Source organism: Eulemur rufifrons, chromosome 28 (genome assembly GCF_041146395.1).
Source record: "Eulemur rufifrons isolate Redbay chromosome 28, OSU_ERuf_1, whole genome shotgun sequence".
Lineage (NCBI taxonomy): Eukaryota > Metazoa > Chordata > Mammalia > Primates > Lemuridae > Eulemur > Eulemur rufifrons.
The window spans coordinates 70,459,437-70,465,561 of record NC_091010.1 but is presented as its reverse complement, the minus strand read 5'-3'; the positions used below and the strand labels follow the sequence as shown (position 1 = coordinate 70,465,561).

Here is a 6,125-nt window from a genome sequence, read left to right as displayed (position 1 = left end):
ATCACTTCTTAATTAAACCAGGCCTGTCCTTCAGCATTACGTTCGTTATCTGGATATTCTGTAGCATGACTGTATCTGCCATTTTGTTTTACCTTTCCACACTTAATTCAGATGTGCTAAAATAAAATCTAACATTTTAATTTTTTATTAGGAGGGTCTTGCTTTGTTGCCCAGGCACATGTTGTTGCAGAGACAGGGATCTCGCTATGCTGCCCAGCCTGGTCTTGAACTCCTGGCCTCAAGTGATTAGCGGCCTTGACCTCCAAAAGTGCTAGGATTACAAGCACGATCCACCATGCCTGACCCTTAACATTTTAATTTTTCAAAAATCTCTATTTAGCTGTAAACGATTACCTTGGAAGCAGTAGTTTATAAGCCTTTCACTTGGAGAAAGCCGATAGAAATGGCACCAGAATTCTTAAATTTATCCTCACGATACTCCGTGAGGTCACATTGAATCACACTGGCCCAGCGAATTCCCTTTTGTTTCAGAGCCAGCGTGTGTCTCCCACCACACATAGGATGGGGTGTCGGTACCCACAGAGCTCCGAGGGTCCCTGCCCGCCTGTGGTGTGGGCGCCTGGGGCACGTGCCAGTCATGTCTGCCCCCTCCCTGGCGGCGTTGGCTGAGCTGACGGAGTGCTGTGGATAAGTGCGACGGGAGAGAAAGAATCAGGTTTTCTGGGGGATGTTTTTTGTTAGACTAACATCACGGTACACATTTTACTCATTTGAAATGAAACAAGCTCAATACATGTCTGTGCATACCTGTCTGTATCTATATTGTACATACAGTTATCTGTCAGGTAGGAAAACGGCAATACGATAGTTGAGCCTTTCTTGAATAGCGTTTGCAAAATCGCCTTTCTACTGTGAACACAAGTAACTGGCCACACCATTACTCACCTTATTCATTGAGTAGTTGGTTTACAAAATGTTTGACATAATCCAAACAATTTTGTCTCAGAAAGTTAACACTTGGCCACTACTTACCAGTAAGTGCAGTTTCCTGATGCAGTTTGCGCTGACCGCAGAGCACGAGCTGGCAGACTGCAGCACGTGACACCCACACCTGGCTGGGCGTGCACGTGGCTCTGGCCCTGGAGGGGGATTAGGCAGTGCCTTAAAGGCCACGTAAGTACTTTCCTTTGGGCCCAAAACCCACTTCTAGGAATTTACCCTCAAGATAAACCTATAAATTTTAAATTAAAGCTTTGAAACAACTGAAGTGGTCAAACATAGGAGAAAGACACTGCTGTGAGCTGCGGTTCTGCCACACCAGTGTGGTCCTGTGCAGCTGCTCGGCACGCCGAGGGGCAGTTCAGTGACCTGGGCGTGACGTCCAGGGTATGTATACCAAGTTTAAAAAAAGAGAGATAAGTGCAAAAAAGCATATGTATCCCCAACAAAAGGGAAATAGCATTTGGTGGCGGGTGTTTGGACAAACTTGGAGTTTTGAAACAGTCCCCCCTAATATTTTGACCTCACAGTGACATCTGTTACTCTGGATTACTTGGCCTGTAGGATAAGGAGGATGCAATGTGGCCCGGTTTCTGGGCCCACCTTGCCTGGCACTACTTCCCGTCTCTTGGGGGTGTTTGCTCTTGGAACCCAGCCTCCATGCGGGGAGGAAGCGAGGCGGCCCAGTGGAGAGGCCCACCTGGAGCCGACAGCAGCCAGCACACCCGCCAGCCCTGTGTGGCCATTTCTGAAGACCCCAGTGCTAGAAGGACAACCCTGGCGCACCCTGCCTGGAGTGGGGATGAGCCGGCCTTGCTGAGCCCCGCCCATGTGGCAGATTGGTGAACAAAAAAGGATTGTTTTAAGGAAAATAGTATCCTTTATGCAAAAAGGAAAAGGCTAAAGAAAATACTTATGCTCATTTGGGCCCAAAAAAGGGGCAGCAAATAAGCAAGAAATGACATTGGTTACCTACACAGGGTGGGTGGGGACGGGAAAATGAGAACAGGGTGAGAGTGTGACTTTTTGCATAACTGACTCTTAGAACCACAGTAATGCTTCACATACTGCTGAAATCAACAATTAAAACCATTTTGGGGGCCGGACGCGGTGGCTCACGCCTGTGATCCCAGCACTCTGGGAGGCCGAGGTGGGCGGATCGTTTGAGCTCAGGAGTTCGAGACCAGCCTGAGCAAGAGCGAGACCCCATCTCTACTAAAAATAGAAAGAAATTATATGGACAGCTAAAAATATATATAGAAAAAATTAGCCGGGCATGGTGGTGCATGCCTGTAGTCCCAGCTACTCGGGAGGCTGAGACAGGAGGATCGCTTGAGCTCAGGAGTTTGAGGTTGCTGTGAGCTAGGCTGACGCCACGGCACTCACTCTAGCCTGGGCAACAGAGTGAGACTCTGTCTCAAAAAAAAAAAAAAAACCATTTTGGGGAGAATCCAAAATAGAATCCAAGCAGTAAGGAACCCTACTAGAAATAATAAAACCACACTGGGGGTGGGGCGGCAAAGCACTGAACAACTGGAAAACAGCATTTGCTCTGGATACTATAAGGTTAAAGTAAAAATGAACTCTTGCTAGTAAGTTTGTTTTTTGGGTCAGCAACTATGAAACTGCATACTAACAGTAAGCAAATAAATATATTGTGGACAATGAGAGCCTGGTTTCTCCCTGCTGGACAAAGGGGTCGAAGTGTGGGGGTGGGGGTGGAAGGCTGGAGCGAGGCCTGTGGTGGTGCTGGGTTGGCCACAACCTGTGGTTTGAAGAACAGGTGTGTGCGGTCACGGGGCAAGGGGGCAGTGGCCCTCCAGGAGCAGTGAGCGCTGCCGGCCCCAGCCTCCTGCCCTCCAATCCCGCTCTCCAATAAAGGAACCAGGGTGCATCTGGTGCCCGAAAGCGAGGAAGTGCTCAGAAAATGGCGTATTCAGAGATGCAGGAGCCGGTGCACCGTGGAAGAGCTCCCAGTGGCCCAAGCTGGGACAGCTCGAGTAACAATCACGATAGCAACTCTTGTAGCCATGGACTAAAGCAGGCATCCATGAGTCCACACTGACAGGTAACCAAATAAATGTGGGGAAAGGGATGGTTCCTCCCAACAATTCAAACTACAGATACGGAACAATGGGACGTCACTAGGCAGACACTACGGTGCCTGCTGACTCACCAAAGGGACTGGGGAACAGGACGTCAGGGAAGAGGCTGGGGAGCCGCCGTCCACCTCCCGCCTTGACGGACAGAAGCCAGGTCTCTTCTGCGTTCCTGGCAAAATGCATAAGCGCAGTTTAATCACAAAGTATCAGGCCAACCTAAATTGAGGAAAATTATACAAAGTAACTGTCCGCACTTTTCAAAAGTATCCAGGAAGGGACTGGAAGACGAAGACAGATGTGACCCCTGGGGACGCCACGAGGGACCCAGTCTCTGGGTCTCAGGTCCACGGGCAGAGACTGTTGGACACGTCAGCGACTCGCCTCAAGGACGTGGGGAAAACGCACAGCCAGAGCCGAGGCGCCACGTGCAGCATCGCGGACTGGCACCGTCAGGAGAGTTTTCAAACCACCAAATGGAAAATGAAAATTGAACACGTCACCATGTCACTCGCTCGACGAGACTGGGATCACTAATCCCAGGTTTCATTTACGCACGATACCGTCAACAACATGGAGTTGAAAACTTGAGCTTTCTTAGGACAATGTTGCGCCCACGACCCCGCTTTCCTCTCCATGTGACGACGCCCGTTTTAGCTGTCACTGCGAGCCACTTGGTAGAATTTAGTATGTGTCACCTGACGGCTACACTTATGTTTGAAGGGACTAGTTTCTGTTATATGAAAAAAGCATTAAGGTGTTCTAGGTAAAGATGTCTGTGCTCAGTCACTGTGCAGGTCGACTGCGGGCGCGGAGCTCCAGGCACCCCCGCTCCCTGCGCGGCAGCCAGCCTTCGGGCCAGCGTCCTTGCTGCTGCTTTTCAAATCCTCCTACGCCGGGCGCGGTGGCTCACGCCTGTGATCCCAGCACTCTGGGAGGCCGAGGCGGGAGGATGGCATGGCTGAGCTCAGGAGTTCGACACCAGCCTGAGCAAGAGCGAGACCCCTGTGTCTGTAAAAAAAAAAAAAAAATAAATAAAAACAATTAGAGTAAAGGCCAACATTAAAAAAAAAAAAAAAAATCCTCCTCCTCATTCTGGGAGGGCAGGGGGTGTGTGGAAATGCAGAGGCAGGAAATGGAATTAAAGACGGCTAGGAGGAGATTGGGCGGGAGTCTGTTAGTCTTAAGGTAACTTGAAAAAACCCCAAAGCGGCCGGCGCAGTGGCTCACGCCTGTAATCCCAGCACTTCAGGAGGTGAGGCGGGTGGACCACTTAGGAGTTCTAGGCCGGCCTAGGCATAGCGAGACCCTATTTCTACAAAAAATTTTTTAAAAATTAGCCAGGTGTGGTGGTGCTTACCTGCAGTACCAGTTACTTGGGAAGCTGAGGCAGAAGCATCACTTGAGCCCAGGAGTTTGAAGGTGCAGTGAGCTACGATGACGCCACGGCACTCTAGTACAGGTGACAGAGCGAGACCCTGTCTCAAAAACAAAAAAACCAAAAAGGACATCCAGGTTGTGTTCCTGTCCTGTGTGACCTCAAACAGCAGCCAGGGTGACACCACCACCTGCCCTGGACAGAGTCGCGGCTGCAGTACCCTCAGGTCTAGGTAACGGCGGAGCTGCCGGCAGCGCTGACAGCTACAGCCTGGACCACAGGCCACCCCTTCCTCACAACTTCAGGGGGGCCACAGCTCCCCGAAGGTCAGGGTCAAGTCCATGGCCTGCGTGAGCCCCCGCATCCTGTGTGCCGCTGCGCCACGGAGGCCCAGCTGTGTGCCGCGGCGGGTCCATCTGTAACCACAGCCAGACTGGCCCAGCGCCCGAGAGCAGAAAGCACCCGGGAGCCCAACCCCACGGCCCCCTGGCCCGGCCCCTGGTGCCGCGCCTTCCCCCTTCCCCACAGCCGTCCACACTTGGCCAGGGCACCCCCTGCAGACGCCCACGGTGGGAGAGCAGGGCTGGGTGTCTCTGCAGCGAGGGCAGGCGCCGAGGAGGGGGAGGCAGGGGTGGCCAGGCCGCAGGCGAGCTGTGGCCTGGCGCTGGCAGGCGGGTCCGAGGGCCCCTCCAACTCCACGCCTGGGTGCAGGTGCTCGCCCCACCTGAAGGCCAGGGACTGCCGTCTCAGCTGCCTGTGGCACCAGCTCCCACCTGACTCCTGGGCCTTCCTGGCACAGCACTGACGACACTGCTCCTGATGGAGACCATCCCCACTTGACACCCGCCACCCGGTCTGAGGGCAAAACCCGTCTCAGGGCAGCGCCCAGCACACGACAGGCCCTTCCTGCGCCTTCGCCCACAGCAGCTGGGGGGATGGATCCCCGGCCACGCCCACGGGGCTGGTCCACGGACGGACACGTTTAAGAGGGAAAAGGTGTAAGTGCCAGTCTGACACCCTTCTCATCCCCCTGTGAGACCAACAGCTGCTCCTGAGAAAGCAACAGGGCAACACGCAGTCCTCTGGGCCGGGCGGGTCCAGCCTCAGCCCATAGGGAACCGGACACTCACCGACTGACCAGGTGCGACACGGCTCTGGGAGTCCTGGTGTTGAAAGCCATCAGCTCCCACGGGAAGGACAGACGGACTTGCCGTTAGCTGCGCTCCAGCTCACCAGTGCCTGCGACCTGCGACTCTGGAAACCAGCCTGGAGGCCTGTCTCGTAACGGCACAGTGACCCGGCTCACAGCAGCAAATGCACGTCAGCTCTGCGTACGGATGAAGCTGACTCGCCAGGCCAGGCCATTAGCCCAGGGACCACCAAAGCGTGATGTGAAACTGAAAAAATTTCTGTAACTTTAAGCAGGAAAAGAAGAGAAAGTTTCAGAACAAGAAAAATGACATTTTGTATGCCTGAATATAAAAAAACTGAAAAATATAGCATTCTTACCTCATTGGGATAGAAAAAGGTTTACGTGGAATCAGAACATAAAAAGGAGAACAAGGTAGAAACTTCCATATCTTTTAAAAGTGTGTTATTTCTCAGAAGTGAACGCTGCTTTCGCCGACACGGAACTGCCGAGGAGAGCTCCCCGGAACCTCCCACGGACCAGGGAGAGCCACAAACGG

The 6,125-nt window shown here is 52.8% G+C and overlaps 1 long non-coding RNA gene across 1 annotated transcript; it reads right to left on the bottom strand.

Annotated features, from left to right (window-relative positions):
* Nucleotides 1–4,028: 4,028 nt before the first annotated feature.
* Nucleotides 4,029–5,833, bottom strand: LOC138376407 (uncharacterized). The gene is made up of 3 exons (XR_011231664.1): nucleotides 5,568–5,833; nucleotides 4,420–4,537; nucleotides 4,029–4,070 (listed from the first exon to the last, which is right to left on the bottom strand). It is a non-coding gene; the product is annotated as an uncharacterized lncRNA (long non-coding RNA).
* Between the last annotated feature and the right edge of the window lie 292 nt (nucleotides 5,834–6,125).